Genomic DNA, 19,748 nt, shown 5'->3' on the forward strand with positions numbered 1-19,748 from the left:
AAGCACCAACAAGAGGCCACATACCAGGCCGTGGCCAAGAGAACCTGGTTGACTACAAGAGCACGACCTGCAAGAGAGAGCTTAGCAGTGCTCCAGAAAGCCAGCTTCCGTCGAATGAAATCTAGCACCGGGAGAAACTGCTGAGCTGGCATGATGTCCAGGCCGACCTGAAAGCCGAGATATCTAGCTGTCTGCCCCCGCGGGATCCATCTGAAACCCAAAAACCTCCCCCACAGTGAGCATGCCTCAGGATTTCTGAGAGAACCAACTGATTTGTTCCAGTTGATTTTCGCACCAGCTACCGAGCAGAAGACCTCTAAGGCCAGCCTCACCCTCTCCAGCATCATCTCATCATCCTGAACATACAGCGTTGTGTCATCTGCATACTCCGAATCCAGGAGCTCCGTGTCCTCCCTGATGGGAAGGCGAACACCCCGGATCCCAGTCGACCTCACACGAAGGTAGTATGTCATTGCCTCGGCGAAGAAGAGAAACAGGTAAGGAGCGAGGGGGCAACCCTGATGCACTGATCTCTCCAATCAAAATCGCTCTCCCATCCTGCCACCGATGATGACCCTGCTGGAAGCTGTCCTGTATAACGCTGAGATACCCTGAATCCATCCTACTAGGAATCCCAGTCTCTCCAAAGTACCCTCCAGGAAGAACCAGTCCACTCAATCGTAGGCCTTCTCAAAGTCGAGAAGTAGGATGGCTAAGTGCGACCCGCTGTGCTGAGCCCACTCCGTCGCCTTTGAGAAGGTAAAGACATTATCCAGGATACTGTGATCCTGGACAAAGCCTGTCTGAGTGTCATGAATGAGGTCAGGAAGTAGTGGCCGAACTCTGGCGCTAATCATCCTTGCAAGGATTTTGTAGGCAGTGGTGAGGAGAGTGATCGGGCGCCACTGACGGATCTCCTGTCGGTCTTCTCCCTTCGGGATGAGGCAAATCAATCCCGAAGAGAGGCTCTCTGGCATATGTCCACTGCTGAAAATCCTCTGGAGGGCTGCTAGGAGGGGCTGATGGATCTGATCCCAGAAAGAGGTGAAGAAAGCGCGAGAGAGCCCATCCTCGCCAGGGCATTTCTGCCCATTGATGGCCATCAAGGCCTCCTGTATCTCGACAGGATTGAACGGTGCCATCAACGTCGTCTGCATGCTGGGCTGAACAAGGACTGGGATGTGCCTCCACACCTCCTCGCGGGAGCGTCTAGTACGGGGGGCAAGCTGCTCCTGCTGGAAAAGAGTCTTGTAGAAGTCGGTAGCCAACCCCAAGACCTCTTCTGGATCAGTGACGATGTGCCCCCCCCGCTGTCCTAAGACTCCGGAGCTGATCACATGCTGCCCTCTGGCCATGCGTCCTGAAGAACTCCTTGCTCATCCGGTCGCCCTTCCGAGCCCAGTAGGAGAGGGAGGCGTGATAAGAAAACTCTAAGCGACACTGGAGAGTCTCCTCAAGAAGGGCTCTGGCTCGAAGGGCCTGGATCCGAAGCTCCTCCGAACCCGGAGCTGCCTGCTGGAGTCGCTGAATGGAGGCGAGGTCCCTACGAAGAGCTCTCTCTGCCCCACCACTCCTGGCGAACCTGAAGGGCTGCGAGCTGGCAAATCTGGCTGGACTCCTGCAAAGCCTGCGCCACCGACTCTATCAGATCCACGCACTCGCCCCAATCTCTGTCCCAAAGGCTACCGATACTACTGCGCACCTCCTCCCTAGAGAAGATGGAATCAGGAATCCTGCATGAACGGGGAGGAAGGGACTGAGCTGCCGAGTCTAGTGTTAAGAGCACTAGCGCGTGGTCGGAGAGTATCGTCCCTGGCACTATACCCACCTGACCACCTCTGTTGATGGCCCAATCACTGACATAAAATCTGTCCAGTCTCTCCAGGAGTCTGCCTCCTTCCCTGCGGAAGCCCCACGAGAAGTCCAAGCTCCCGTGCCATCGGCGGAAGGACGGGTCTCTCCAGCTGTCCCTACCTCGTGTCGCGAAGATAAAGGCGTCCCAAGCGAACTGCTCTGCCTGAGCTATACCTGTAAACTCTGGTCCTCTGCCCTGCTGGTCCTCCAAAGTCTCCAGATTGTTGAAGTCACCTCCAACAATCCACGAATCCATGTCTGGGAGAATCTCTGTGAGTGTCCTCCAGAAAGTGGCTTTGCATCGGAGGTCTGTGGGTGCATAGATGTTGAGGATTCCTATTTTGGAGCCCTCCAACTCTAGGCCAACCCAAAGTGCACGGCCTGGGATCAACGTACCATGACCAAAAACTCCCTCGGCAAACGACTCGCAAACGGAAGTACAGACACCGCCACTCCTCCCCTGTGCACCGATCGAGGGCTCCCAGTAAGTGTGAGAGCGTCCAGGGAGGATCTTCCCGCAGCTATGGGAATGAGCCACTGAAAGCTTATGCTCCTCGAGCAGGAGTATATCCAAGCGACCAATCACTGCTGGCTGAAGTTCCTGTCTCAAGATGAGCTTCCTAGGACCACGGGTGCCAGAAGAATGAAACCCGTTCACGTTCCAGGAGACAAGGTGTAAGCTCATGATGAGGACTGGTAGGCTGCCAACAACTGTCTGCTTGCGGCTGAGGTCGATGAAGAGGCTGAAATTTCGGAATGAAGGCGCTGACGCTTTTGTGAGGGTTTGGAGGGGGAGGCGGGGTCATCCTGCCCGTTCTTTAAAACTTTTAGCAAAGGCGTGAGGCCTTTGGTGCCATGGACAAACGCTTTCTCGAGCCAACTCGAGATCTCTGAGGTAGTCATCCCGTAGAAGGCGCGAAGTTTCTGATGAGTCCAGGCCCTGACATCCTGGGGGAGGGGCCACGACAGAGGGGGCCTGAGGATCACAATCAATCTGAAACGCTTGGCGGCGCAACGCCACCGCAGGCGCACGTCACCCTCAGACCACTGAATCTCGAGAAGCTGTCCACCCGACGGGCCTATCCAGGAGCATATCTGAGTGTGCGTCTGCTCTCTGAGAGCCTCCCAGACCGAGTCGTCTGTCCAAGTCTCAGTGCCGTCGCTGAGAAAGGTGAAAGCAAAGCTGGGGCCATCCCTCGGGGCCAAGGCTGCAATCTTCCCATCCGCCCCTTTACGGAGCAGGAAGATACTGATGTCGAGGCAAGCAGGGAAGGTCCCGAGGTCGGCCACATCCAAGTAATCCCAGGGACCAGATCTGTAGAAGTCGCGAGGAAGCTCTCTCTCCTGGAGCTGAGGCCCGCCAGAGTCTACAACTGAGGGGGACGGGCTAGCAGACAGGGAAGACTGCTCCAGGGCCCCTTCCCATAAGGACCACCTCCTCGATGTGGCTGTCCTCTAGCATAAGAGTGGACTGGAGCCAGTCCCTAATGGTTGGTCTGGAGGGAGAGTGTCCAATGACTCTGCCATAGACGGAAGTGAGGACAAAGTCATTGGCAACCTGTTGTACCCGAGACGACTGTTGCTCTGTCAAGATCACGCGGTAGGCATCTGGAGAGGGAGGGTCCGGCTGGGCCTCCAGTTCCGGGCAGGGAGCCGCCATACCGCCAAGACAAACTGTGAGACCTCCGATGAAGAAGAGGCTGCCACCAAAAAAGGGGGGGAGATAGACGAGGGATGGAGCCTGGGTGTGACGGAGGAGGATAAGGCGAGGCGAAGCGAGGCGGGACGGAGGAAGAGGAAGCGATGGCGGGGACGGAGGGCGGAAGGCGAAATGGGACGGAGGACGGAGGTCGGAGGTGAGAGCGGAGGGCGGAGGTCGAAGGTGAGGGAGAGGGGCGGCGGCGGAGGCGAGGACGGAGGGCGGAGGGGGGGCGAGGGACGAGGGCGAGGGGCCCACAGGCCTATGCAGATGATTCATTCTTCATGCCAAAGAATAGTCCTTTGGAGATTCGCCTCTTGATGGATACCCTTTCAGAATTTGGGTTAGCAGCTGGTCTTAAAATTAATTTTCAGAAATCAAAACTCTTGCCTCTCAAGCATTGTGATTGGCATGGTATCTTGTGGCCAGGCCAGATTGTTTATCCGCAAAACATAGTAAGACATTTGGGCTATCCCATTGGCTGGAAAATCAGCAATAAGCAACAAATGTCCTGGGTGGCAAACAAAATTCAGAACAAATTAGAATATTGGAAGATCTCCACTTGGCCTCTGCATGTACGGCTTCGAATTGTCCAGTCTATTATTCTAGCTTATGTCCAGTTCTATCTTCCTCTATTACATTGGTCATCTCGAGATCTCACTTCCTTTATGTCTCAAGCCATGGAGATTTTTTGGAAAACAAAGCTTCATAAAAAAGCTTTACGGCTGCTCAAAATGGACTTGCTCTGCTCACCAAGAATGCATGGTGGTTTGAATATAATAAACATCAAATTTCATGTGTTGGCAAGAAAGATCACTATGCTCAAGACATTTTTTGAACAAGAGCAGCCTTGGTCTATCATGTTGACAATTTTGTGTGGACAGATGAGCACTAATGCTTATGGACACTGGCTAGTTGATCCATCGGAAGTAGTGCTTGGCAAATTGCAAGGTAAAATCCCTGGTTGTCCATTTTCTAATTCCTTGATTCAGGACTGGAAGCAAGTACTCTCTCACATCAAATGGTCTCCCCATCCTGCTTCTTTAGCTTCCTCACTCAGAATGGAAAGTATTCATTGGAGTGCTGTGTTTTCCTCTCCCCTTGCTGTTCAACAACCCATCAGAGCTTACAATCTTATGAAAATAGGTATCCGGTTCATTGATGACGTAGTAGATATGCAAGGAAATATTCTCACTTTTCCAGTAGCATGTCGACAATACAATTTGGGGATGCATCATAGACCCATTTGGAAAGCTATTGCTGATCTCTTACTCCCTCTGATTCCGATTCCGACATTGAATGTCAGAGACAAGCTTCAAGGTTGGCACCTTTGGTCTTCAAATACAAGCATATCCTCTAGGCCTTTGAATTTATTGACTTCTATACAGGCTTATCGATTGATATTACATCCTCCCTGGATTGCCCATCATGCTAATTCTCTATGGCATTTGAACAAGTCATTAGCCTGGTGGAAGGGAAGATTGCAATTGATATGGAAGTTGAAAATGCCTTTGAAGCAACGACTCTTTCTATGGAGATGTATTGTCAGAGGTCACGTACAAATTGAAATTGCCATCCCTCGTGAATCCTCTCAGGAAGTTATCTCAAACCGCGATTATAATCTTCTTTCCAGGAAGAATCCCAGCAGCCAGTGATGTCGCACAGTGGATTAAGTCCATCCTTGGAGGATGCTTTGTAGAGGGAGTATATTTTGCATCTAGAGGCTTTTATGAGGTGCATTTATCCGATGCTTTGTGCAAGCAGAGGCTACTTGAGCTTTCTCCCCTCTTTTATGGGAAGCAGATGGTACACGCTATGCCCTGGTCCCCAAACAAGGATTATAGACATACGACATCATTGTCCTGTATGGGTTGAGGTTGTTAACTTCCCAGACTATATGCATGAAGAATTGCCTGGCCTGGCTGCTTCTTTGGGACAGGTCATTTGTCCTCCACGCCCTATGGGAAACCGTAACAGGTTCTGCATTCTCTGGGACACTGATACACCTACCCCTCCTTCTATTGCAGTGGAAGTTGAGGGAGTGCGATTGGGAAAAAAGTATTTTGAATTGAAATGGGGTGTGTTTGCAGGAGCTTGTTTTGCCTGTCACAAGTTTGGGCATCTAGCCTCTGAATGCCCAATGGTTCTGCATCAGCCCCCTCCCAATGCCTTGCCGCCCCAGAGACGGGAAAAGAACGAGCAATTTCAAGCTAAGACAGCAAATAGAAATGGAGCAAAGAATGCCAAACCAATTAATCCGGTGCATCACTTGCTGGAAAAGGAAAAGATAAAGAAAAAGAGAAATGAAGGAATCCCCAGGAACTGATCGGGATGGTTTTCAACAGCCTAAGAAGGTGGTTGTATTGAAGCAACGCCCCTTTCAATCTCGTCAATGGGATGCTTCTTCTCCCTCACCAGGACATGCTTCTACTTCAGCTCCTGTCCTTCAAAACTGGGTGGGGGTTTTGAAGAGCATCCCCATATGTGATTCTGAAGAAGGGGAGAATGCTATTTCTTTCATGGATCATGAGGGAATGCAGCCCATGCAGGCAGAGGCTTTGCCTCTCTGACATCTTGTTCTATATTTATACTTTACTGTATATACCTCTTTCATGCATCAAACACTTAAGTGCTTTACACACAATGTACATAGCCTCTGCAATGTCTCAAAGTGGAGGCTTTTATGGAATTATGTACATAAAATGCAGCCAGATATTGTTTTGTTTGCAAGAGCATAATCAACACTCTAAGGTTGGTCATCATGATTATTTTGGCGGTTATGACATATACTATGCTGGTACCACTACCTACTCAGGTGTATGCATAATGGTTAGACATGAGCTGGAGCCTCAGTTAGCCTTCAATGACAGCAGTGGCACATGGATGGTCATACAATGTAATGTCAATGGTGATATTCTTGAGTTTGCATCAGTCTATGCCTCCCAGACCTCTGCCATGAGGGCTTCTTTATGGGATTCTTTAAGCAAATATCCATGGAGCTCTAATGCATTCATCTGTGGAGATTTTAATAATTCCCCTCTGCCAAGAGATAACACCACTTCAAGATCTCATATGCTATCATTGGCAAGGCAGAAATGGGATAGCATGCTTCTTTCTGTGCAGGCTGAAGATTTATGGCTGCTTCTCCAAGGGTCAGTTCCTGGATATACTTTTCATCATAATGCACTTACTACATACTGGGCAAGGCTTGACAGATGGTACTTGTTTTACACACAACAATATGCAGATTTTAGCCCTCATCTCCTTATAGATTTCTCATTGGGCTTGTTAGATCATGCCCCATTATGGATGAATCTGCACCTTGGTATGCCACTGGATATCTGCCACCCCTTTCCAATAGATTGTTGCATGTTAATCAGGCCTATTTCCGACATCGCTATTTCCAGCAAATGATCAGACTTGCAATTCATCCCTTGCCTTTGCATGCCCAGGAGGACATGGATTATGCTTGGGACAGCTTTGTCTCTCGTATACAGAATGTCATTAGGGAGTATGGAAACTGGCATATGACTAAATGGAGGAATGAGGTTAAATGGGCAAAAAAGACAGCACAACAATTGACTGAATTTTCACATTTAAGGCCTCTCTCTGAATCAGAAAATGATCGGATTAAATTGACTGCTAATGATCAGAGGAAATTGCACAAATGGCAGATTAGAGCAAGAATGAAGCCCCTCATGGATAAGGGCTGCTCATCAAAAGCCTTTTTCCAGGGCCTGCATGCTACTAGAAAGAAAAACTCATGTCTAAGGGTAAGGAAGCTAGATGGCTCTTGGACGCACTCTTTCTCTTATCTCCAAGATGAATGCCAAAATTATTTCCAGAAATTGTTCTCTGCTCCTGGCTCCCCATCAAATCAAATGACTGATGCGAGGACTGAATTCCTCCAATATGTTTCTGAAATAGTGGAAATGGATGATGCTCTTACCTTGGAGAGACCTTTTACTGATACAGAACTTGATAATGCTTTGTTCCACCTCAGCAAATACAAGTCCCCTGGCTGGGATGGCCTTACGGTGGAATTTTATATTCTTTTTGGGATGATTTGAAAGATGTCCTCTTGCAAATGATCAATGTTGCCTGGCAAGAAAATCAGTTACCGCACTCTTGGAAGCATGGCATAGTCAAACTTGTGCCCAAAAAACATCTGTGTGACCATATGTCAGATTGGAGGCCTATTACTTTGATGCCTGTAGTTTACAAACTCATTGCCAAAATGATTGTGTATAGGCTTCACGGGATACTGAATGCGGGCCTTCATCCTCATCAGTATGGGTTTGTGCCGCGAAGACAAATCCATGACAATATCTCCAATGCACTGACTGCAATTGAATATGCTAAGTACTCGCACCAAGATGTGCTCATATTGCAGGTAGATATTGCTAAGGCATTTGACACTGTTCAATGGGATTTTATCTCTCAAATCATGACAAAGTTGGGATTTGGTCCAAAGATAGCAAATGCAGTTTACTGGCTTTATTCTAGCTCTACTTCTCAGTGCATTCTTGGGAGTCATCTATCTCGGCCATGGACATTGGGTAGATCAGTTAGACAGGGCTGCCCTCTTAGTGCTCTCTTCTATGCCATTGCGACCCATCCCCTCTTAATGTATCTTGATCATCTTACAAACACAGGACAGATGACTGGTCTTAAAATCCCTGGGGCTGCATCTTTTTTGGCACAAGCATATGCTGATGATTCCTTTTTTATGCCACAGAATTCTCCCCGGGAAGTTCACATGCTTATGACCACTCTATCATTGTATGGATTGGCAGCGGGATTGCATGTTAATTTTGACAAATCTAAATTGCTTCCCCTGAAACAATGTGACTGGCATTCTATTCTCTGGCCAGGTCAGGTGGTGCATTCCAAAGAAGTAGTCAGGCATTTGGGATATCCTATAGGATGGCATATCACCAGGAAGCAGCAGTTAAAATGGATCTTCCAAAGACTTCAACTTAAACTAGAATACTGGAAAATTTCTACTTGGCCACTTCATGTCAGGCTCAGAATAGTACAGTCCATTGTAATGTCCTATGTCCAGTTCTTTTTGCCTTTGCTGCATTGGTCCTCCAGAGATATTTCAGCCTTTATGTCTCAAGCTATGGAGATGTTATGGAGGACAAAAACTGCTGTGAAAGCATTGAGACTGATGAAGATGGAAATGGTGTGCTCTCCTAGAATGCATGGTGGACTTAATATCCTCAATATAAGATATCATGTACTTGCTAGAAAGGCGACCATGCTCCATACTTTTTTCCGCCAACAACAGCCATGGACTTGTATGATAGCATCCATGTGTGTCAACATGAGGACTTCTGCTTATGGTCATTGGACTACTGATCATTGGGAGGTTGTCATTGGGAGATTTGTAGGGAAGATACCTGGCTGTCCTTTCTCTACTGCTCTGATACTTGACTGGAAACAAGTACTTTCTAAGGTCAAATGGGCTCCTGATAATTGCTTGGGGACAAACTCAATGAGGAAAGAAAGTATTCATTGGAGTGCCATCTTTGACATTCCACTCGCTTTACAGGAACCTGTTCGGGCATACAATCTCATGAAATTGGGAATTAGATACATACATGATGTGGTGGATAATCAGGGCTATGTCTTATCTTTTCCTCAGGCCACTGCTTCCTATGCATTCGGAATGCACCATAGGTCGATATGGAAGAAAATTGCTGATTTGTTACATCCTTTTCTACCTGTTCCCCCTGTGGCTGACACAGACAGGCTATTGGATTGGCAATTGCAACCCTCTGCTACATGCTCTCATCCTGTTCCTTTGCCTGCCTTGACCTCCAACAATCCCCGTCCATACAATCCCCCTCCACAACCCTGTTGCCTACCCTGTCTTCCGTACCGCCGCCCATACAGTTTCCCGTGCAGCCTCCCGTACGCTTCCCGTGCTATGTGGACACCCCCGTACAACCTTTCGTCCCTACTGTACGGCCTTCCGTACAGGCTGTACGATCGACCATACAGCCTGTATAGTCCCCTGCGCAGCCTCCTCCCTCTTTTGTTTTCTCCGCCTCGGCACCTCTTCTGCCTCTGCTCCTACTTGTGTGTTTCTTCGGCGAAAGCATGGTGGTCTGCCTGCCTCCCCTTTCATCAAATCGGCAAAGCTGGATGATTCTGATGGCCCTTCTTCTTCCCTCCAGCTGGATCTTCTTCTCCAATTGTGCTCTACCTCTGTTACAGAAGTTCCTTCATCAAGTTTCCCGCTTATTTGTTCATTGGATTCTGCCCTTTTGGTCTCTGGTCTTCGACAGGCTCAGCAATTTGGAGTCTGCCTCTACTTCATGGGCAGGGTTTTATCTTCAGCTCAGCTCCGTCATTGGGCTGATGTTGCAATGGGTCTGGATTGTATTTCTTCCTTTGTCTTTCTAGGCAAAGGATTTTACTATGCCCAATGCTCTTCGACTGAGGTGGTAGAGCGCCTTGTCAATGATGCTGGTGTTCCTGGAGCAGGTTTCTTCGCTTATGTTATGCCATGGGATCCACTTTTCGATCCTTCTACAACACTTTTGACTCACTGTCCGGTTTGGATTACTCTCAAAGCGCTGCCTCTGCCTCTTCTTCAGCATCTTCCAACTCTTGCAGCTTTTTTGGGAAGGCCTCTCCATGTTCCGAGACAGGAGTTCTTGCAAGCCTCCCGTGATGGTCGTCTTTGCATTCTGTAGGATATGACGCAGCCCGTGCCATCTACTCTGGATCTTGATTTGGGATTTGCTCATCCGATGCGCCTCAGGCTCCATTTTGCATCTTTTCCCACTGCATGTTATCGGTGCCGACAGGTTGGTCATTTTGCACGTGCTTGCCCTTCTATATCCAGGCCCATACCACCTGCTCCTTCTTCAGCTGTCAAGGTTACTCTCCCTTCTCCTCCGGTTTCTGCTATGGCTTCTTTGGTGAAGCCTTCTACTGCTCCGAAGCACTACTGGAGGAAGGTTGATAAATCACAGGCAAATCTTCCTCTTGCTGAAGAAGTTCAGGATTGCACCCTTGTTGAGCACCATCAGTTTCCTTCTACTCAGGATATGGATGTACCCCTTGCAGAGGGCAATTTACAGGATACTGCCCCTGCTCTTATTCATATTGATCCTCCGAATGAAGCTCCAATGCTGAACCCTACTTCATCAAATGTAGCTTTTTTATCGGAAGATACGGATGTTGATCTAGCTTCTCTGCCTTTGATGCCTGTGCCAGAGTTTTCTTCTATCAGGGATGGAGAAGTACCTTTTTTACTGGAATCTTTCCATCCCATGTTACAAGTTTTTGACCCCTTGATTCAAAAATTTTGGGTACCAGCCTATATCAAGAAGAATCACAAGGGCAGAAAACAGCTTGTTTTTATTGATGGTGTGGTTTCATCACTGCATCAGTTTTTACAGAGCAACAATTTGAAGCTGGAGGATGCTGTGTTTGATTCTCCTCCAGCTTGATATGTAACTTTTTACTTGGCTACCTCATGACTTTTGCTCTGAGGTTTTACTTGTAAAAACTTTTTCCTTGTACTTATTGGTGGGTTTTTACCTCTTTTGAGGTTTCCCACACAGAAATATAAAGATTTCACTATTTTTATAAAAAAAAGTGTATGAGAGAGAGAGAGTGGGTAGTGAAAAGTGTGTGTGGTGAGGACGATGGAGAACTCTGGAGCCCCCGCAGCCCTTGTCGACCCTCTGTCCCCCTCTGTTCCCTCCCTCGTTTTGCCCATACAGCCACCGTCTTCCACCTTGCAGCCTTCATCGCCATCCGTACAGCTCATGTCAACTGTACGGAAGTCCATACGGCCCCCCGACCCCTGCAGTTATCTACACAGACTTCGGTTCAGCCCTTCGTACAACCCTCCGTCCAAGCAGACATGGTGCAGACGCCAGTACCTGCTTCATCCGTACCTGCAAAATCCGTACAGATTTCCCCGCCCGTACAGGCTCCCGAAACATCTTTTGTTTTTTCTGATTCCTCTGTTCCTCCTGCTTGAGTCTTCATTCGACGGAAGCGCTGTGCTTTGCCTTCTTCATCCTCTTTCAAATCGGCAAAGCTTGATCTCGCAGATGGCCCTTGTTCTTCCCTGCAGCTGGATCTTCTGCGTCAGTTATGCTCAGCCTCTGTCACAGATGTTCCTTCATCACGTTCCCCGTTTGTTTGCTCTTTGGATTTTGCCCTTCTGGTTTCAAGTCTTCAACAGACTCAGCAGTTTGGAGTCTGTCTCTACTTTATGGGCAGGGTTCTTTCTGCCGCCCACTTTTCGATCCTTTTGCTACCCTTCTGACTCACTGTCTGGTTTGGATTACTCTCAAAGTGCTGCCTGTGCCTCTTCTTCAGCATCTTCCAACTCTTGCAACTTTTTTGGGAAGGCCTCTTCATGTTCCGAGACAGTAGTTCTTGCAAGCTTCCCGTGATGTTCGCCTTTGCGTTTTGTGGGATATGACACAGCCCATGCCATCTACTCTGGATCTTGATTTGGGATTTGCCCATCTGATGCGCATGAGGCTGCATTTTGCATCTTTTCCCACTCCATGTTATCGGTGCCGACAGGTTGGTCATTTTGCATGTGATTGCCCTTCTACATCCAAGCCCATTTCTCCTGCTCCTTCTTCAGATGTCAAGGTTACTCTCCCTTCTCCTCCGGTTTCTGCTATGGCTTCTTTGGAGAAGCCTTCTACTACTCCGAAGCACTACTGGAGGAAGGTAGATAATCACAGGCAAATCTTCCTCTTGCTGAAGAAGCTCAAGATTGCACCTCTCTTGAGCACCATCAGTCTCCTTCTACTCAGGATATGGATGTACCCCTTGCAAAGGGGATTTTACAGGATGATATGCATGCTCTCTCTCAAGATGCTGCCCCTGCTCTTACTCAGGTTGATCCTCAGAATGAAGCTCCAATGCTAAGTCCTCCTTTATCAGATGCAGCTTTTTCGTCGGAAGATACAGAGGTTGATTTAGCCTCTCTACCTTTGATGCCTGTGCCAGAGTTTTCTTCTGTCCGAGATGCAAAAGTACCTTTTTTACTGGAATCTTTTCATCCCATGTTACAACAGGTTTTTGACCCTGTGATTCAAAAATTTCGGGTACCATCCTATATCAAGAAGAATCACAAGGGCAAAAGATAGCTTGTTTTTATTGATGGTGTGGTTTCATCACTGCATCAGTTTTTACAAAGCAACAATTTGAAGCTACAGAATGCTGTGTTTGATCCTCCTCCAGCTTGATATGTAAATTTTTACTTGGCTGCCTCATGACTTTTGCTCTGAGGTTTTACTTGTAAATTTTTTCCTTGTACTTATTGGTGGGTTTTTACCTCTTTTGAGGTTTCCCACACAGAAATATAAGATTTCACTAAAAATGTGTGTGTGTGTGTGAGTGGATCATGCTCATATGTGTGTGTGTGTGTGTGTGTGTGTGTGTGTGTGATTCTGTGCTAGCCCTCGTGCTCCCACGCTACAGCTGCTGGTTTCTCCCTCAGTTTGACACCCTCGAGGTTCCTTTCGACGTCCGTTTTCTGTCCGTACGCTTTGTCAGAAAATCCGGGGAATTTTTTTTTTTCGTACTATCAAAAATCACGTACGATTTTGTCCGTACAGTCAAAAAAATCCGTACAGTTCGTACAGTTTTGTCCATACAGTCGGGGAAGTCCGTATAGTTTGCCTGTCAGGAAAAAAATAATTTACTGTCAAAAATCCATTTTGTCCGTACAGCCAAAAAATTCCGTACAATTTTGTCCATACAGTCGGGGAAGTCCGTACAGTTTGCCTGTCAAGGGAAAAAAAATCGTACTGCCAAAAATCCGTACGATTTTGTCCGTACAGCCAGGGAAAAACCGTACAGTTTTGTACCTGCTATGCTTTCCTCCTTGTAAAGCGTTGCTGCTTCCAAGTTTTTTCCTTAACTTGAATGGCAGATTATTCCTATGAGAAAACCTTTCACAACAAGAAACAAAAACAGGTGATGGATTCAGATGATTCCCTTCATGACTGTGCTGAGGCTCAGCTTGTTTATGAGGTTATGCATGAAGGGTTTGAAGACACCCGTAAGGTTGGAAAGATCCACTTCCCACCACTGGCATTATGGCGGAAGTGGATGATATATTTGATCCAGTTAAGGAGTATGCAAAGCATGCCATTATAATTTTCTTCCCAGGATGGGTGCCTGCTGCTGCAGATGTTGGGAATTGGTTGACTCGAACCCTGGGTGGTTCTTATGTCAAAAAAGTTCATTATGCAGCGAGGGGCTTTTTTGAGATCATCATGGCTGATGAGGGGCACCGTCAGGTTTTGCTGGAGCACTCTCCTCTTTTCTATGGCCAGCAGATGGTCCATGTTCTGCCCTGGTCTCCCACCCATGATTATCAGGCATTGATTTGGCATCGTTGCCCTGTTTGGGTAGAAGTTGTGGATTTTCCTCAATGCTTGTCTTCTCTTCTACCTAAAATTGCAGCTTCCCTTGGTAAGGTGGTATGTCCACCGCGACCCAATGGAAATTCGAATCGCTTCTGCATTTTGTGGGATACAGATCATCCCACTCCAGCTTCATACTCGGTTACTGTGAATAATGTTTCCATGGGGAGTGCCTTTTACAAGCTCAAGTGGGGGCTGTTTGCAGGTGCTTGCTTTGAAGGCAAGCAATTTGGGCACATGGCTTCACAATGCCCTTCCCGAGCTCCACGGATGCCAGTGCAAGCTGAAATGGTTCAGCCTTTGAATAAGAATGCAAATGCCTCTTCTGTGGTCAAAAACAAAGGGGTCAAACAGTTTTTCGCTATTCAAGACAAAGGCAAAGCCCCGGCTATCTCACATGGTAATGCTTCTTTTCCTGTGCCTTTGTCCTCTCCACCTCAGGGGAAGGGGGAAATTTTTTTGACTGATGGATAACAAACTCCTCGCAAAGTGATCTCCCCCAGGCGACCTTTGCCTTCTCGGACTTGGAATGGTGCATCCTCTCATGGGAAAACACCTGCTGAAAACTCTGGTGTTGGCTTGACCTGGGCTGCTGTGACTGCAAATCGGACCTTGTTTCCTGAAGAAGAAGTTGCTGCACTTTTGTCCTCTCCTCAGGCTGATGCTTCATCCCAGGGCAGAGGCCCGGACATTGACGTAGACAGCCTGTTTGCTGTACATACCTATGTAAATATGCTTGATCATCTGAAGTGTGTTACTCTCAATGTACAGGGAATGTGTGATGGTCGCAAATGAAAACTAATCTGGATGTATATCAGGCAATTGCAGCCTGATATAATTGCTTTGCAAGAGCATAATCAACATATGTATGCTGGTCAAATAGGCCATTTTGCTAGTTATGATATCTTCTATGCTGGAGAGCACTCCTTTTCTGGTGTGGCTTTTTTGGTAAAGTACGACCTTCAACCTGTTGTGGCTCTCAATGATCACCATGGTAGATGGATTATTGTTCAATGCCTTGTTCAAGGGGAAATTTTTGAATTTGCATCGGTTTATGCCCCCCAGTCTTCTCGTGATAGAGCTTTGATCTGGGCTGCCATGCATACTTATCCATGGCGACAACATGCCTTCATTTGTGGTGACTTTAATAATGCCCCTCAATCGGGTGACAACACCTCAGGCCACACTCATATGTTGGCTTCTGAAACACAGGCATGGTCTGATTTTTTGCTTTAGTTGCGCCTGGTTGATCTCTGGAAGGAATTACAGCCCATGCTTCCGGGTTATACCTTTCAGCATAATGCTCAATCTTCTTATCGGGCACGCTTGGACAGATGGTATCAGATTGATCCACAGCATTGTGATGCCTTTACTTGTCAAATTTGGGTTGATCATGCTTTCACACATTCGGATCATGCTCCTCTTTGGTTGAGGCTTTCCTTACATGAATTTCCCACTGACAGATTGCCTTGCCGAAGGCTTTTGCTGATTAATAATAGTTATATGGAGCATGCTAACTTTAAAGCCTTGGTCTCTGATGTTATTCAGCCTCTCTCTCGTCAGATACGCATTGGTTTGGATTATGCCTGGCAGGCTTTTGTTGCTCGGATGCAAGCAGTTATTCGAGATTATGGCAAATCCTATATGCAAGCCACAAGGGAGACTGTAGCACATGCCAAATTTACATGTCAGGAGTTTGACTGAGCTTGCTCATCTTCGCCCTTTGTCTTCAGAGGAAAAGCATGCTCTTATGTCACGCTCAATTCTCTCTTCAATCTAATGATCGCAGAAAGCTTGCTAAATGGGAAACCTGATCCAGACAACGGGCATTTTTGGATAAAGGCTGCTCTTCCAAGCAAATTTTTAAGAGTTTACACTACAAAAGACAGGCTGCCAATATCTGTCGGATCCGGATGCCTGATGGTTCTTGGTCAACATCTCGTTCACAGCTTGTTGATTTATGTGTGCAGCACTTCTCCACTCATTTTGGGCATCTGGATACTCTTTCTCCTCGGGTCGTGTCTGCACGTCAGCTTCTTTTGCAGCATATTCATCCAATTCTGTCTGATGCTCAAGCTTTGGAACTTAAACATCCCTTCACTGAAAGGGAATTGTCTGATGCACTGAGATCCTCTGGCACATGGAAATCTCCAGGATGGGATGGTCTCACTGTTGAGTTTTTTCTTGCATTCTGGGATCTTCTTAAATTCACCTTGCTGCAAATGGTAAATACAGCATGGCAAAATCAGCACATGCCTTTGTCATGGAAAAAGGGTCTTCTCAAGCTGATTCCAAAAAAGCAGCTATGTGATTCACTGGGTGATTGGAGGCCAATCACGCTCATGCCAGTCATTTACAAGATCATTGCCAAAATGGTGGTTGATTGGATTAAAGGTTATTTGCATGATGGGTTGCATCCCTCCCAATATGGCTTTGTTCCACGTCGCCATATCACAGATAACATTGCCAATGCTTATATTGGGATTGAATATGCCAAATACACGCAGCAGGATGTTCTACTCTTGCAGGTAGATATTGCAAAGCCTTTGACACAGTTCAATGGGATTTCATCTCGCAAACTATGCGAGCTTTGGGGTTTGGACAAAAAATGCAGCAGGTTATTTACTGGCTTTACAGAGATAGCAATGTGGCTTGCATTATCTCTGAGGATATCTCTGATGAGTGGACTCTTCGTTGTTCGGTCCGCCAGGGATGCCCTCTCAGTGCTTTACTGTATGCCATTGCTACTCATCCTATGCTGCAATATATTGATCATCTTGTGGCTACAGGATCACTTCATGGCTTGGAATTGGATGCTAATCGCAGCATGGTTGCTCAAGCTTATGCTGATGATTCTTTCTTTACCCCGAAGAATACACCCCATGATCTTGGTGCCTTGATGTAGGCCCTCTCTATTTATGGTTTGGCAGCTGGTCTTCATGTTAATTTTCAGAAGTCTAAGCTGCTCCCTTTGCATTCCAAAGACTGGCATAGTCTATTATGGCCCGGGGATATCATTCCACCCACTCAGTTTGTTCGTCATCTTGGTTACCCTTTGGGGTGGGAACTCACTCGCCGACAACAAACTGATTGGCTTTTGGCTAAGCTTCAGAAAGAGCTTGACTATTGGAAACTGGCAACCTAGCCTTTGCACGTTCGTCTTCGAATAGTGCAGTCCATCCTTGTGGCATATATTCAATTTTACTTGCCATTGATCATGTTCACTAAGGCAGATCTTACATCTTTCATGTCTGTCTTTATGGAACTCTTCTGGCGATCCAAACATGGCAGAAAAAGTCTCAGGCTGCTTTCGATGCATCACATTTGTTCTCCCAAGATGCATGGTGGATTGAACATCACGGATATTCATGTGCATATTCTTGCCCACAGGGGGAAAATGTTGCTGCAATTTCTGCAAGGTGATCAGCCTTGGGCTCTTATGATTAGGACTCTGGTCACTCATATCAGTATTTCTGCGTTTGGTCATTGGCAACTCGATCACTGGGATTTCTTTTTTGGCTGCACTGATGGCACTTTGCCTGGATGCCCTTTTGTCTCCCACTTGCTTCTTGACTGGAAGCATGTTCTTTCTCATCTGGAATGGAATGGATGGCAATCTTTGCTTGGGAATTCTTTGAGAGCTGAAAGCATTCACTGGTCGAAAGTCTTTCAGCCTCCCTTGGCTTTACAGCAACCTCGACGTTCCTACTTTGTCTCGTTTAAAGGCATCACCTCGGTTGCTGATGTTATAGATGATGCTGGTACTGTGCTCCCCTTTTCTCTAGCGGCCACTACATATGGATTGGGCTCTCATTATCGTCCTTTGTGGCGACAAATTACTTCTATGCTTTCACCCTTTGTTCCGATTCCTCCTTTGGAACTCCAGGACCGACTGGAAGATTGGACTTTGACTTTGACTTCTCCAGGGTCCTCTTCTCATCCTTTGAGGCTATCTCAGATTACTGTACCTGCATTGTATAAAATCCTTTTGCCTCAACCTTGGGTTTCAGAGAGAGGTGATTCTGTTTGGCGAATGCATCGCCCAACCAAGTGGTGGAGGAAAAGATTACAGCAACTTTGGGCCTATAAAGTACCGCTTCAGCAACAGGTTTTCTTTTAGTGAGTTCTTTTGGGAGTGTTTCCATCTGGACAGCTATTAGCTCATCGACACATTGCTTCTGCACTTTGCCATAGATGTTCTGCTTCTTCGGAGACTGTGCCTCACTTGTTTTGGCATTGTCCGTGCTCTCGTGAGTTTTTTTATCTGAGCGAGATTCCCATCTATTCCGTTTGGGAAGTTCTTCTGGCTATTTGGGTTTCATCCATGTAGACCGGAGTTTCATCTTTTCTTCGTTTGGGTTGACTACTGGGCACTATGGACTTTATGGACATATAGGAATTGTAAAGTCTTTGGTGATCCTACTTTCTCTCTGTTTGGCCTTTTTAGACGTTCTCTGCAGCAATCTTTCTTTGATTGCTTGCAGACCCGCTGCATAGATCATGAGGTCTTTTTGGCATATACTAAAATTTTCAGTTGATGTAATTGTAGCACCTTTTTTTGAGGTTGCTACTCATATAATATAATCAATCAAAGATTTCACCTGGAAAAAAAAAAGTGTGTGGATCATGATCCTCTTTGGTTGAGGCTTTCCTTACATGAATTTCCCACTGACAGATCGTCTTGCCCAAGGCTTTTGTTGATTAATAATAGTTATCTGGAGCATGCTGGGCATTTTTGGATAAAGGCTGCTCTTCCAAGCAATTTTTAAAGGGTTTACACTACAAAAGACAGGCTGCCAATATCTATCGGATCCGGATGCCTAATGGCTCTTGGTCAACATCTCGTTCAGAGCTTGCTGATTTAAGTATGTAGCACTTCTCCACTCATTTTGGGCATGTGGATACTCTTTCTCCTCGGGTCACTGTTGCATCCGTACGCATACGATCCTTTTTTCCGTACAACCGTACATACAGATTTCCGTACATGCCTTTTTTTTTTTTTTGGAGGGGGGGGGGGAGAAATCGGGATGCATACCTTATATTATTGCTTGGCTCCTATTTTCGAATCTGTACGATGTCCTTGTGAAGGCTCCCGAATCCCAAGAAAGGCCGTACATACTACATAGTACAGTCTACGCCCAAATTCCAATCACGATTCACCGACTCTCTGCCTGTATACCAACCTTGCTGCCTCAAGAGCCTATTTAGGCAGACGTTTGCCCTCTATTTAGGCAGCCCTTTGCCCTCTTCTTCAGCACCTTGCTGCCCTCTATTTAGGCAGCCCTTTGCCCTCTTCTCAAGAGCCTATTTAGGCAGCCCTTTGCTCTCTTCTTCAGTCCCGACTCCCGAGTCCCCTCAGCCCTTCAGTCTTCTTCAGTTTGCCCTCTTCTTCAGCACCTTGCTGCCCTCTAATTAGGCAGCCCTTTGCCCTCTTCTACTTGCTTTGGAGGTGAGTGGTCACCGTACAGCTGCAGCCCGCAGCTTGCCTCTACGCTCTACCTGCTCCAAGAGTCAAGGTAATTGCAATAGCTGCTCTTTTTTCCTGTTTTGCAGCAAGTGCTCTCTCTTTAGTTGATGCCATCTAACAGGGCAGCCTGCAAGGGCTTCAAGCCCTCTTTGGAAATTATTCCTTTGCCCAATGCCTTATTTGCCCTCTTTTGCAAATTTGCAGCTTGCAGATCTGCAAATGGGAAGACAAAAAGGACCAGAATGGGAATTTGTAGAGGCCTTAAAGCCTTTGGGGAAGGGCCAATACACTTGTAAATGTAAAT

General features: G+C 46.9%; 1 protein-coding gene across 1 annotated transcript in view; it reads right to left on the reverse strand.

Annotated features, from left to right (window-relative positions):
• Positions 1-19,748, reverse strand: part of LOC147897257 (putative LRR receptor-like serine/threonine-protein kinase At5g65240) — a 122,264-nt gene that overhangs the window by 74,628 nt on the left and 27,888 nt on the right. The window lies entirely within an intron of this gene.

This window comes from Dipteris shenzhenensis, chromosome 10 (assembly GCF_047967505.1).
Source record: "Dipteris shenzhenensis isolate YYH24624 ecotype China chromosome 10, Dip_SZ_1.0, whole genome shotgun sequence".
Lineage (NCBI taxonomy): Eukaryota > Viridiplantae > Streptophyta > Polypodiopsida > Gleicheniales > Dipteridaceae > Dipteris > Dipteris shenzhenensis.